Source organism: Ascaphus truei, chromosome 5 (genome assembly GCF_040206685.1).
Source record: "Ascaphus truei isolate aAscTru1 chromosome 5, aAscTru1.hap1, whole genome shotgun sequence".
Taxonomy (NCBI): Eukaryota; Metazoa; Chordata; class Amphibia; order Anura; family Ascaphidae; genus Ascaphus; species Ascaphus truei.
This window is the reverse complement of record NC_134487.1, coordinates 259,846,867-259,861,565: the sequence shown is the minus strand read 5'-3', so window position 1 is coordinate 259,861,565 and position 14,699 is coordinate 259,846,867.

The following is a 14,699-nucleotide window of genomic DNA, read 5'->3' as shown; positions in this document are numbered from 1 at the left end:
GAGAGCATTATACCATCACAACTATTATGCTCTGTTTATTTATATCTTCACTATTTACTTATTGCAGGTAGTCAGTTCAGATAGTAAGGGTTTCCTCAGGATAGTTTAATTTTGTGTTGTGTTTTTTTGATATTGCTTTAATAAAATCTTTATATTTAAGGATATGTAAGGATATGCTAGAGTGCTTATTTGGAGCTTCTGTTTGTTTTTGTTCACATATATGTTCTGCTCCATAGCACCGTTAGGGAACATTTACTAATTTTTATATATTGAATTTTAGTCCCCCAACTGTAGCACCCAGGTGATCAAAATTCAATCAAGAAAGAAGGCAACTGACATCTCTACTTGAGTTAACTCCACAGTTCCAGATCCCAATTGTGTGGATAAAGGCTTATATTAACCACCTAAGGGTGAGTGTATCTCTCACCATTTGCTTGTGATGCTTGATTAGACATACTACCCTATGTTTTCTTCCTCCCTCTCCCTTGTTCATTCATTTGCGCCTAGGTCATTCTTCCATATACTTTTCTATTCAGCACTTTGTGGGGTCATGGACCTTGTTGGCTGCATTTGCTTTAGGGACAGGTAATTTTGGGTGCACCGCCCCTTTATTTATTTAATATTGGTTGATGTTGTATGCAATTGATAATTATACACTGTGGTTATACGCACAATAGGTAATTTTCACTGTAGCGCTTAAAGTTCTTTTTTCGTTTATATATATATATATATAATACAAAACGAATAGACAATAACGTTCTGTGGCTAACAAAATGATTTTATTTGTGCAAGCTTTCAAGATACACTGATCTCTTCTTCCGGCGGTGATTCAATGGATAAAGCAAGAAGGGTTTTTACTTAAAAACAGTGCATCCTGTAATGTATCTGACTGAAGCATATCCCTCCCCCCAGTGCAGTATGCAATTTATGACTTAAGGTGTTAAATGGTCCCTGAATGTTAGTGATGTAAGAGTATGTGTGTGTATGTGTGTGTATGTGTGTGTATGTATGTATGCAAATATAAATCTATAAAGGACCTACAGTGTATACAGCGCTTTACAAAAGGTGTGTGTAGGAGTGTATACCAATGGTGGAGATAGGTGTAGAAATGTAAGAGTGTGTTGCATTACTATAAATGTGTGTAGATACTATGTGGTACCTATTGGTATAAACAGTAGGAATAGAATTAAATTGTACATATGTATGTGTAAGAGACAGCTGTGTGTGCATTCATATAGCGCAATATGTATAGACATGGTTTTTAGCAATCATGGAAAGAGAGTTTTCTGGTTTCAGGGTAGTGACTCATGAAGCTGCGGTCTCAGTTTATGCCACCGCTTAGTGTCCCGAACAGTTGCATAAATTTGTATTCATGCAAACATCTCTCTTTCAGTGTTCTAGGATTACCTTTGAGTATTGCCACCTTCAGATCGTTCATCTTATGGCCAGAGTCAGAGAAATGTTCGCCGACAGGACTGTGTCTTGTTCCGCGTGTGATGCTGTGGCGATGCAGATTCAGTCTATTGTTTAGCCCCTGTCCCATCTCCAATATGTAGCATCAGTCCCCTGGGCAATTCATGCACATGAGGTACACGACATTGCTGGAGGAACAGGTGAACCTTCTTCTGTTTTTTTTTTACTCAAGATTCCTGTGTGGTATTTGTATTGCGCCACTGTGTGAGCATTGAGCAGATTTTGCATCTTGCATCCTGGCATGGTCTTGTCCCACATTCAGTTGTATGGTTGAATACTTTACTCCTCACCATAATTTTCATGAGTTTATGAGGTTGTCTGTACATTCTCCATATTTTGTTACTCAACATAACAATCAATCTAAAAAAATCAGAGAAACCATTCATAAACATTGGGGAGTGTTAGCAGCAGATCCTTTGTTACATTCTGTATATGAGGAGGGACCAAAGATAGTATTCAGCAGAGCAAAAACAATTGCCAATCATGTATCGGGCAGTTTGTTCTCTTCAGAAAAAGACTGGTAAAAAATACTATATGAAATCGTTTATCAATTGTGACACCACTTATGTGGTTTACCTGTTAAGTTGCGGATGCGGGAAACAATACATAGGGAGGACTATTAGGAATTTGAAAGTTCGTATACTCAAACACCTAAGACTGAGAATAAAAAAAGATTTAAGTCATCCTGTATCCCAACATTTTAGCCATTGCTGTATGGGTGATTCAAATAATATGTTTGTCCAGGGTATTGAACATGTACCTAGTCCCATCCGAGGTGGCAACAGATTAAGTATTCTAAACAGAAGAGAACTCTATTGGATTTTTACCTTACAAACGCGTATCCCATATGGTCTGAATTCAGACTGGGATATTGGGTCTCTTCTGCTGGATACTTGATTCTGTGCCATATTAATTATGTAAGCTTACTATCAGTGTGACAGAAGACGCAGAGTGATATCGAGTTATATTGTTAGACTTAGGCAAATGTATAGGTTATATGTCTCCGAGAGATATATTAACAATTCAAATTATATAAAACAAGGTCTATTTTCATCATTTCTCTGGGTAATGGAGCCAGATTATGTGGTATTATTCTATGTGTAAGTTTATTCATTTCACAATATATGTGTGCTCCAGTTATACCCTTACAATACAGTACAACTAACAATGAGGATCTTGATAATCTGATATCATAGGTTATCACTAATTGTTTTTAACGTTTTTTTAAACTATTCATACATTCCCTCATCGCGAGTGTTTTTACAATTTGTCTTTAATAAAGTTTTTTTTGTTTTTGATGTATGTACACCACGGGACGCATAGGGCCATGTTGCTTAGTTACACTTAGCGTTTTGACCCCGTTGGTCATGTGTCGATCGACAGAGGACGTCATGCGTTGTTTTCCATACGGAGTGGGAAGCACTGGCTGTGGGAGTGTTTGGTTTACACACGAGCAGTGTTTCACCCACCCCCTTGCGCTTGACGCTGCCCCAGGTTACTGACTATGCGACGTGGCTACGTGAACGAACGGGTGTGCGTCACTGGTCATGGGTTAATCACCCGACCCATGTGACGTACCCGGAAGTTCCTGCAACTGGCCCACGCGTTCTATGTGGTAAGTATAAATTGCACTCTGCAGTTTATTGTTGTATTCACCTTGATAAAGGACTGTAGAGGTCCGAAACAGGTAGGTGTGTTTTGTTACTTTGTTCTGACCCATTAAATAGCTTTTATTTTGGAACGTACTCCTGTTGGTTTCATTGCTGTATTTACAGCTGGATATAGTGCTTCGTTTTTTCCTCCTTCGTTTTCTGTCTGTATGATAATAAGGGTGTTTCAGGGAAGACCAATTGCAGTCTTGTATCTTCCTGGAGAATGGGTTGTAGTTTCCCGGCGATCTTGCGTAGGGCTTCTAGGTATGGATTATATGTGACACCAAGGTACTCTGTCACTTGTCGCCATAACGGGATCTGTATCTCTGGAAGCAAGGGGTCCCCGGACCTCAAATCAATGTGGTTCATCTCCGGAGACCCCCTGCTCATCTACATTAGTATTAAAACACAAATGTAAAGGGGGCGTGCCGATGACGTCATCCAGTATGGAAGGGTAAGAGGAGAGCTCCTGAGACCCTCACGAATAAACACAATTATTGGAACTTTTACCCCGATATTTCCGGCCCCAAAATACCTCAACCTAACTCCTGAATACCTAGAGATGTCGAATAAATCAAAAAACCAACCCGGTCAGGGGGTTACCAAGTTTTTTCCCCCTTCGAAACAGAGCTCCCATGCGTGAGCAAAAAAACAAGATGGCGTCTCCCCGCCCGACGCACGCGGCGCAAAGACGGCGACAACAGATCAAGATCGGTCTAAAGAAACCTTAACCTCGGACGAGGGGATTACCAAGGCATATCTAGGCAAGCTGACCTGAGAGAAGCGGTAGCCGAGCTCAAACAGGACATACTAGGCCTCACGGAAAGAACCACGGCACTAGAGAACAGGCTGGAGGAGGCCCTCAAACATCAAGCTGCAGCAGATGAGGAGATCACCCAGCTGGGGGTCGAAATAAATTCTCTAAAAGATGGCTTAGTGGACCAGGACAACCGGGACCACCGGCAGAAGATCAGAATCCGCGGTATCTCTGAAACGGTTTCTCCTGGTCACCTCAAAGAATACCTAAGAGACTTCTTCACATCGGTCTGCGGGGACCTGGAGGAGAGAGAGCTTGAGGTGGACAGATCCCACCGTGCACTCTGACCGAGGTCTGAAGACCCCAACCAGAGAAGGGACGTGATCGTCCGCTTGCATAGTTACACAACTAAAGAAAAGCTACTCGCTGCCTGCCGAGAGCAAGACCCGATCCAATTCCAAGAGGAGCCCCTCCAAGTGTTCAACGACCTGTCTAAAACCACCATTAACCGGCGCAGGGAACTGAAGCCACAACTCTCCTACTGCGGGACAGCGGAATAAAATACAAATGGGGATTTCCTTTTAAGCTCATCATAAACAACAAAGGAAAGTACTTAAACCATCCGCTACCCTGAAGACATGGCCCAGCTCGCATGGGCCCTTGGCCTGACTCTCCCACCATCCTGGCCCAGCGACTCACAACGGGCCCGGAGCCAAGACAATGAAGACCCTCCCGTAAGAGCCTCGGAGCCTCTGGCGGGCCCCCTCTGCCCCTCCCTGCCCCCCTCCCCCCTTTCTTCTCCCCTCTCCCCTCCCCTCTCCCCCCTCCCACCCCACTCCCCTGCCTCCCCCCTCCCCCATTCTTTGATAAACTCAAGGTTCAACCAATGGTGTTTATTACACTCCAAATGGAATAAAGCTCCCACTTGAATGTTACCCAATTGAGACCAGGTCTATTGGGCGAATGCATAAGGTTTTATGTTACACAGAAATAATGATGTCAAGCTGTATATTTCTTACCCCTCCCCCCCCCCCGTCCCTCTCTGTTTATGAATCTAAACGTGGGTAAACTCTGCATGTAAGGTATAATGTATTTCTTCTTAAAGGAGAAGTAGGGGCAAGATAGGGTCCCTTCATAAAAGGCCAACCTAAACCACAGTGGTGAATCACCCATCTTAAATATGTCAACTACAGTAGAACCTCATCAGAGGGTTCTAAAGCAGGGTATTGAGATTGGATGGAGCACGTCCCTCCCTCTCCCCTCCCCCCCTCCCTTCCTTCCCTCTCCCCTTTCCCTTCCTCCTTCCCTCTCCTCCCACTCCCTCCCCTTCCCCTTCCCTCTACATCCTCAGGGAGCAACTCAGGACGCAAAAAATACTCCAAATGGATAATTGACTCTACGTGAGAGGTTCCCAAATGAGCTTAAGTCCTCTAATCATATGTATAAGGTTAAAAACTACACAGAAAGAACAATACCAAGCTGTATACCTCCCCTCATCCCCCCCCCCTCTACCTTCCTCCCCTATCTAGTTGGACATCCAAATGGGTTTAAACCATGCTCGCAAGGCACAATGTATGCCATCCTGAGGGAAAAGAGTGACAAATTAATGCCTACCTAGACAGGGCTTATTTGATCCGAGTACCTGCTTCACCCAATATTGTTGCATTACCTAGAGTCAGTGAAAAGGTTTAAATGCATGGTAATGAGATTGAATCACTGACCCCCCCCATACCCCCACTATGCCACCTCCCCACTCACCCCTTCTCCCCCACCTGTCCTCCCCCCACCCCCCCCCATCCCCCCACCCTCCTCTTCCCCTTCCCACTCCTTCCCCTCCCTGCTCCCCTCTCCCATTCTATCCCCTCATTGGAATACTGCCCCATGCCTCTGAGAACAGGGTCACCACTAGGATAATGATGATATATTGACCAGAGGCTCTTGGTTAGGCCAAGACTAAATATCTGGTTCCACACCCATACCCCCATCCTCCCCTCTGCCATCCCTCCAAACCCCCTACTCTACCCACCCTCCCTCACTATACTTTTAACTCGATTGGAACCATAGGAAAAGACGGGAAATTGGAGATTCAGAGGGTCTCTACCTCCACCGTGCCTGCCGGCTACCATCACTGGACCCACCCCCCAAGGGCCTTAAGCCCTAAAAGCCAGCCACTAGTTAGGCCGGACTTGATCTCTCAAGACCTTTGCTAAGGTCTACTTTCTTCTTCAACCCAACCCTGCTGATACTGTCCCAGCAGGTTCCCCTCTCTCCCTCTCTCCCCCTTCCCCTCCCACCCTGGCCAGCCGAGGCCAAGATTAGGTGAAGAAAGGACTCCACGGATCCTCTTGTTGATGGGCCCCAACCCTTTAAAAATCTAAAACAGACCATCCCTAGTGGGAAGGGAGGGGTCTTAAAATTCTGTAAGAAACTTAGAAACCATGGCTAAACAAGCGGCAATTAAACTGGTATCCTTAAATGTAAAAGGACTACAAAATAATAGGAAAAGGAGACTAGCCCTCCTGGAAATGAAAAAATCAGGTGGAGATATTATATTTCTTCAGGAGACTCATTTCACATCCCAAGATCCTCCTAAAACATTCCAAAACGCATTCCCAATGAGTTTTTACTCATCATTTAGTAGTAAAAGGAGAGGAGTCGCCATTCTGATTCGTCAGGGAACTCCATTCAATCTAATAAAAACAAAAACGGATCCAGAGGGTAGGTTCCTTGTGGTATATGGCTCACTTTCAGGATCGGCAAGCGTACTGATTAACCTGTATGCCCCAAACGAGAATCAGGCAGATTTCCTAAAAAAAGTATTAGAGGAAATGGACCCTGAGTACCTGTCATCAATAATAATTGGTGGGGACCTTAACATGGCACTAAACCCTGCTGAAGACAAGTCATTTGTCCCTGGCCGTCCACACCCTGCCAAATCCCTGAGACTGGGGAAAAAATGTAAAGATATTATAAAGGAGTTTACCTTGGTGGACATTAGGAGAGCCCAGCATCAGGGACAAAGGGATTTCACCTTTTACTCGGCCCCTCACCAGACCTATTCCCGTATAGACTATTTTCTAGCAACCAAGAATGTCCTGGAAGCCGTCGCCACTTCTGCTATCGGCCCAATTACGTGGTCAGATCACGCACCCATTACTCTGAACCTCTCAATCCCATTTGTTAAATTAATCTCGTACAGCTGGAAATTAAATGACTCGCTACTAAACCACTCTGAGGTAGAAAAGGAGATCAAAAAATCCATTAAGGACTACTTTAGACTTAATCTTGGATCGGTCACATCCCCAGCAATCCTGTGGGTAGCCCATAAGGTGGCAAATAGAGGTAACTTTATTTCAATTGCATCCCACAGGAAGAAAGTTAAAGTAAAGTTATCAAAGGAGCTTACAGACAAAATTGTTAAACTAGAGCAGCAGCATTACATCGTTTCTGGCATTCTATAGGCCAATTTCCCTATTGAATAATGATCTCAAACTGTATAGTAAGATATTGGAGAACAGACTGAATCCCATTCTTCCTAGATTAATACATATTGATCAGGTCGGTTTTGTCTCGGGTCGCCAGGCCTCGGACAATACCCGTAAAATAATTAATATAATTGACCACGTTCATTTGACGGGTGCAAAGGCAATGCTACTAAGCCTGGACGCAGAAAAGGCATTCGATAGAATTGATTGGCTATTCTTGGATAACACTTTAAAGAAATTTGGTTTTAAGGACTCATTCTTAGAAGGAGTTCGTGTGCTCTATCAGAATCCATCCGCTGTGGTTAGACACTCTGGTGGAAACCTTGAAAGATTCCAGATTAAAAATGGCACAAGGCAGGGTTGCCCCCTGTCACCTCTTCTCTTTGCCCTCGCTATCGAACCTCTAGCGACCAAAATACGAAACAACATGAATATCCAGGGTATTATAATCGGATAAATTAATTACAAAATCTCCTTATTTGCCGATGATATCATTTTGACTTTGATCAAACCCCAAACTTCCCTTCCTAACCTTCAAAGGGAACTGATGGTTTTTGATAAAATATCAGGGTACAAAATAAACAACGAGAAATCTGAGGCCCTAAATCTAAGTCTTTCAGACTTAGAAGTGAAATTGCTCAAATTGAATTTCAGCTATAGATGGTGTTCCTCATACATTAAATATTTGGGAGTAAATGTATCAAGGAACTACCGATCTCTATACCATGATAACTATCCTGCTTTCCTGGAAAAAATAAAAAAAGATCTGGATAAATGGGAATGTTACCAGATTTCTTGGATTGAAAGAATGATCTCAGTTAAGATGAATATACTCCCCAGATTATTATATTTCTTTCAAACGCTTCCGGTCCAGGTCCCTGGCGCTGAACTGAAGAATATTCAAAATAGGCTTTTTAATTTTATTTGGCAGGGCAAGAGACCCAGAGTCGCTAGGTCGGTACTGCTGTCATCAATAGCAAGGGGAGGCATGGACGTTCCAGATATATAAAAATATTATCTGGCTGCCCAACTAAAACAAGCAGTGATGTGGAAAACAGACCCAGCCCATTGTTGCTGGGTAGAAATAGAGTCACACTATGCCAGAATGCCTTCTCTAAAAGCGTGCCTTTGGAATCTGGATAGAGGAGATATGCAACTGCACAAACTACAACTGAGGGCGACAAGAAACACTTGGGAGGTCTGGTTGAAATGTAAGTCCAGATTTGGGCTCTCTTCACCTAGCTCACAACTCACGCCCATCTTTAACAACCCGAAATTCCCTCCTGGATGTGGATCCAGACTGTTCGATCAATTTAAGTCAAAAGGAATCAGGACGATTGCGGATCTCTTAAGTCTGGGGGGCTCCTGAGCTACCAAGATTTACGGGCTAAATATGAAATTGCAGAATTGGACACATTTAAATATCTTCAAATCCGACATTTAATTCAAAAAATATCCCCAAAACCAGAATTTCCCTCTCTCACCAATTTTGAGCGCCTATGTAGGGTCAATACCCACCAAAAAGGTCTAATTTCAGAAATCTATGCTGAATTAGGGAAGTCGTCGAACCCCCCAAACCATGATTACACGCTCAAATGGGCAGCAGATCTGAACATGAGTATTGACAGACAGGACTGGGAAGAAATTTGGGAAGCAGCCTCAGGAACTTCCATATGTATCACAACGAAGAAGAACATATAAAATTCTTTTTCCCTGGTATCTTACTCCAGTGAGATTGCAACAAATATACCCTCTGGCATCCGATATCTGTTGGAGAGGCTGTGGACAACGGGGGGACATGGCCCACATCTGGTGGACTTGTCCAGAAATTGTGAAATATTGGTCTGGGGTCCAAAGCTTAATTAAAGAGGTCATCGACCTTGAGATACCCATTGATCCACAGACCTACCTACTGGCCAGGCCAATGAACGAAATTGACCGTCCAGCTAGGAAATTAATCTCCTTCATTCTTAAAGCAGCAAGATGTGAGATAGTGGCCTCTTGGAAGAAAATATCCACCCCCTCCAAAGGAACCATAAAAAAGAGGATCAACGAGGTGATGCTCATGGAGAAGTTAACGGCTCTCCTTAAGCCAAAATTAACTACATTTTACAGAATATGGGAGCCCTGGTTAATCTTTATAAGATAAAGGTTACCCACACATGCCACGCAGGGAAATAGTTTACCCAGGCAAGGAGAACCAGGACATCCCGTTTCTAAAAGCTAAAACTGTCAAAGCCATATGCCCGGTGGCCGGGGAGACCCCCTGTTCCCACACACTATTAAAAAAAATTACATTATGCAGCTTCATTACCTTAGCGGAAATCAGCTAGGGCAATGAAGGGATTAAACACCAGTGCCAGGTGTATTATGGGTAGCGGGGGTGGGTGAAGGTGGTATTTGGCCCTTGATGGGAGTTTAGGCCTTGCGGGGGGTTGCGGGTGGACTTAACTCCTTCATTACCTTAGCGGTTAATACCGCTAAGGTAATGAAGGGGTTAACTCCTCCAGTTACCCACCCAGTAGGCCTAAACACCTATCCTTGTGGCTAATACCCTTTTCACCCAACCCCACTACCCACAATAAGCACAAATACACACAACAGCCCCGCTACCCACCTCCTATGCCCCCAATAAACCATTACAATATCTAATAAACACCAATACTCAACCAACACCCTGTGCCCCCACATAAAACCAATTTTTATTTTTTTACACACAAGATTAATACCTCAGGCCTTCGGGGCTCCCTGGCTGGTCCTGATGGGTGTCCGCAGGCCCCATGGTGCATCCCGGGGGGTACCCTCAGGTGTCTGGAGGCCTTCGGGTGGTCCTCGCTAGGCTTTGTGGGCCTCCAGGTGGAGGACCATCAGATTAACACAGCACAGGTCTCTGCTGTGTTAATCCTACCGGGGTTGACCGGTATGTAAAAGACGTGCAGAAAGAGATAGGCTGAATCAGTCACTCTAACTGTGCGCATCTCACAGGCACCCATGCCCTGTGGGCAAGAGATGCCACTGTGCCATGCAATGGTGCACCTGCAAAAAATTAAAACATGCATAGAATAAAAACCACATTGAAATTTCTGAAACATAAAGCCCAAAACACCAATTAAATGGAAATGTGGCACACCCATGCCCTGTGAGCATGAGATGCCACTACGCCATGCAATGGTGCACCTGCAAAATATAAAAACATGCATAAAATAAAAGCCACATTGCAATTCTTGAAAAATAAAGGCCAAAACAAATTGAATGGCAAGGTGTCACACCCATGCCCTGTGGGCATGAGATGCCACTATGTCCTGCAATGGTGCACCTGCAAAAAATAAAAACATGCATAGAATACAAACCACATTGAAATTCATGAAAAATAAAGGCCAAAACACCAATTGGATGGCCAGGTGGCACACCAATGCCCTGTGAGCATGAGATGCCACTATGTCCTGCAATGGTGCACCTCCAAAAAATAAATCATGCCTGCTGTGTCGGAGCATATCCGGTCGTATCATATGGCTTGAAGGTAGATGGTTGCATGCTTTGTGTGTGTGGGGTTGAAGCTGTTGTCCCTCAAATAGCTGGCTCTGTCTGTAGGTTTGTGGTAAACAGAAGTCTGTAGTTGGTTGTTTTTTATAGTAATGGTGGTGTCTAGGAAATATACTTAGTTCGGAGAATGGGTGAGTTTGAGGTTGATGGTCGGCTGGAACGTATTTAGTATACGCATATTTTATGCATGTTTTTATTTTTTGCAGGGGCACCATTGCATGGCATAGTGACATCACATGCCCACAGGGCATGGGTTTGCTAACTTGCCATTTAATTTGTGTTTTGCCTTTATTTTTCAGGAATTGCAATGTGGTTTATAATGTATGCATGTTTTTATTTTTTGCAGGTGCACCATTGCAGGGCATAGTGGCATCTCATGCCCACAGTAATATAAACAAAATGTTATGATTTATTGTATACAACAATAACGATAAAAATAACGATAAAAAGAGAATAATAAAATCCGTTACATAAGGCAGAGTACTAATTAGTTATGATTCCGCTTATACATACCACCAAAAAGTATTACTCAGATCAGTCTCGACTCTCTGCATATCATCTGTCTCTCTCTTCTGTTCTGTCTGTTATGTTAGCAAGCATAGATTATATAGTCTCTGCATACATCATTCTCTGTCGAAGCAGAATATGCTAATTCTTTATTCCTATCTCTTTGCAGAAATATTTCTATTTAGGTTCTGGTACTATGCCTTACAAGTTTATCTTCCCTATTTTGTATCCTGTTTCTACTTTTTGTATCCTGTTTCTACTCAAAATAAATCAGTCCGGTAATGAGTCTGAAGTCACCCAATGCTTACTTGCTGATCAAATGGAACATTTCTTGCCTTACAAAATCTTGGTATATTGTATTGCATACATACTCTAAGCAAAAATGAGTCTGCATCCTATCAATGTATACTGCGCTGTACTAAAGAATATACAGCTCAACCTTTAAAAATGAACACTTACAACAGAGACTGCGACTATTCTAACACAAACCAGTGGCAATCGCCAAAAAGACCCAGGTACACCCAGGTACATTCTGAGTACATGCCTTAAACTTGCCTTAAACTAGCCCCAGCATTTCTGTATTGAATAATGGCCCATCAGATTAACAGCGGGGGTCCCTGGCAGTCCCATTCAAACTGAATGGGACTGCCAGGGACCCCTGCTGTGTTAATCCTATGGGTCATTAGTCAATGCAGAAATGCATTAAACTTGCCTTAAACAAGCCCAGCACATACCCAGAATGTAACCGGGCTAGTTTAAGGCAAGCTTTAAAATAGTCGTAGTCTCGTCTGTACATGATGTCAAATATAATCAGACACGTAAAAGGTTGGTGTGCGTTCAGCTCCGGTCTCCACTGCCTCCTTTGCCTCCGTGTCAGACCTCTCAGACCCGGTGCATCACTTCCAGTCTGTGACGCGTATGAGATCGTGGGGATTCCCGGATAGAGAAGGGTCACTGCGGCAGGCTTCCATCAATGGGGGCTGACTTGTAATCCCCTGGAATGTCACAGCAACTCGCAGACTATAGTCAAGCTTCGTCAGGAGTCATTGGAGGCATGGAGGCAAAGGAGGCAGTGGAGACCGGAGCTGAACACGCACCAACCTTTTACGTGTCTGATTATATTTGACACTATGTAAGTGTTCATTTTTAAATGTTTATAAAGATTGTTATAGCCATACAGTATTATACTATTGTTGGCTTCTCTGCTTGCATAATATGACTGGTGCCATCTGAGTGAGGTCACAGCTTTCAAGTGGAAACCTTTACCCATGTACACCAACACACCTAGTCAAGCCTTAGAACTACAGTTTCATGAAATGCATCTTTATTTTTAACATCACGTGAGTCTCCATTCGTGAGAAGCCTCGTGAGAAGCCTCTTCACACACTGCCAAGTATTTGGTTAAAAACTTTATTTGCACTACTGTATGTTGTTTTTTTATTTCTTTGCATCCACAAATTTGACATCTGCACTCCCCTACTTCTGAAAACGAATTCTGCTGAGTGGAGTCCCTAGACCATCCATTAAAGGGTTGTTTGAGCTGCATTAACTATTATATTTTTCACCTTATATCACTATATATCACCAGATATTTATATCATATGTCACTATATCGTTTTATTGCACATGTTTTGCATTATCACTAGTACTGTATTTAATAGTTGCACATTCACAAACACTATATTGCACTAATAAATGCACTTAATATTGTGGGCGCCCACCCTATTTGTTTTTTCACAAGCTCTAGACCTGACTGAAGGAAATGCGCACACCACCACACCTGAACGAACTCATAAGGTCACTCTATCAAGATCAAGAAGCTACAGTCTGAACACCATATGGAGACACGGATTGGTTCAAGATCGGAAAGGGCAAACGCCAAGGATGCATCCTATCACCAGCAGATTTCAACATGTATGCAGAAGCTATCATGTGGTGAGCAGGCCTGGATGAGCCCAAGATTGGCATGAAATTAGGCGGCAGAAACATCAACAACCTCCGATCTGATCATGAAAGTCAAAGAAGAAAGTGAGAACTGTGCATGAACATTAAGAAGACAAAGCTCAAGATGACAACAAATAATGCGAAAGTTAATATCAAGATCAACAATGAAGAAATTGAAGTGGTTAAAGATTTAATCTTGGCTCCAAAATTGATTGCGATGGCGACTGCACCCCTGAGATCAAGAGACGACTGACACTTGGAAGAAATGCGATGATCAGTATGAACAACATCTGGAAGAGTAAAAACATCAGCCTGGCCACCAAATGCAGATTGGTCAGTGCCATTTTTTTCCCAATAGCAACTTACAGTATGGCTGTGAAACCTGGACTCTGAGAAAGGCAGACAGGCGAAAGATCGATGCATTTGAACTGTGGTGCTGGAGATGTCTGCTACGCATTCCGTGGACAGCCAGAATAACGAACCAAGCAGTTCTGAAATGGATGAAACCGAAAATCTCACTGGAGTCCAAGATAACAAAGCAAAACTTTCCTACTTTGGTCACATCATGCAAAGCAAGTCGCTTGAGAAGGACGTCATGCTTGGAATGATCGGTGGCAAAAGAGGAAGAGACCGCCCAAGAACTCGCCAGATAGATACCATCAAGAAAGATACTGGACTGAACATAGCAGAATTGAAAGAAGTCGTGAGAGGTCGGAAGACATGGAGAATACTGATCCATAGAGTGACCGAGAGTCGTACTCGACTGAACGGATAAGTAAGGCATCGATTAAAGAAACAGTAAAATGATTAGTCTTGTCGATTTGTCACCTTTTGGAAGAAAAGACAAGAAACTAATGAAAATAACGAGCATTATTGTCCTTAAAATTACTAACAAAATTGGTTTCAGATAACCTTGGATCCCAAAAACATCTCCTAATATCTCTCCCAACTGTTTGTAAGCCGGTCCCAATGTTTGACAATAAATCCCCTGTTATTTGCCAAAAAGATTTCAGTAACTGTCCTAGTGTAGTTATCCACTGTGGAAAATCACTTGGGTGGAGGTCAACACGAAGCAATTCACATTGAACCCTCTGGAGAAGTATGTGTATCATATCGTGTGTGGATCCAATTGTAATTTTCACATTCAAGTGTGCCAAAAATGCTGTCATGTGTGGCAGTGTTAATGTGATTGCTGGTACCTGGATCTGTATGGTAGTTGTTAATGTTTTATTTGGCAACGGAGAAGTGAAGGTGTATTCAAAACATTGTACATACACTCCTATTAACTGTAACTATCGATGCTTGAAGAGAAGGTATGTTACAGTCAATTTCTGTCGT